Source organism: Alligator sinensis, unplaced genomic scaffold, assembly GCF_000455745.1.
Source record: "Alligator sinensis unplaced genomic scaffold, ASM45574v1 scaffold372_1, whole genome shotgun sequence".
Classification (NCBI taxonomy): Eukaryota; Metazoa; Chordata; order Crocodylia; family Alligatoridae; genus Alligator; species Alligator sinensis.
The window spans coordinates 810,767-810,984 of NW_005842387.1; the positions used below are offsets into that span (position 1 = coordinate 810,767).

General features: G+C 49.1%; 1 protein-coding gene across 1 annotated transcript in view; it reads left to right on the forward strand.

The window, feature by feature from the left end:
* Positions 1-218, forward strand: part of NDUFS1 (NADH:ubiquinone oxidoreductase core subunit S1) — a 29,420-nt gene continuing 29,202 nt past the window's right edge. Inside the window, exon 1 of the mRNA XM_006029544.3 lies at positions 1-91. The gene's annotated coding sequence lies outside the window, so the exon portion shown is untranslated. The remainder of the gene's footprint in view (positions 92-218) is intronic.

The following is a 218-nucleotide window of genomic DNA, read 5'->3' on the forward strand; positions in this document are numbered from 1 at the left end:
CTCTCCGTGCCCTTGACAGCCGGGGGGGAGCGTCCTTGCGGCGGCCAGTGATGGCAACAGCTTTTCCTTAAGTCTGAATTTACTGTGAACAGTGTGTATATCTATCTATCTATCTATCTATCTATCTATATTTTTACTCAATAAGTGTAGTAATGGAAAACGAACACAATGAGAAGTCAGCCCCCCAGTGGTTTGTTTGGGGGGGGGGGGGGGGGGTG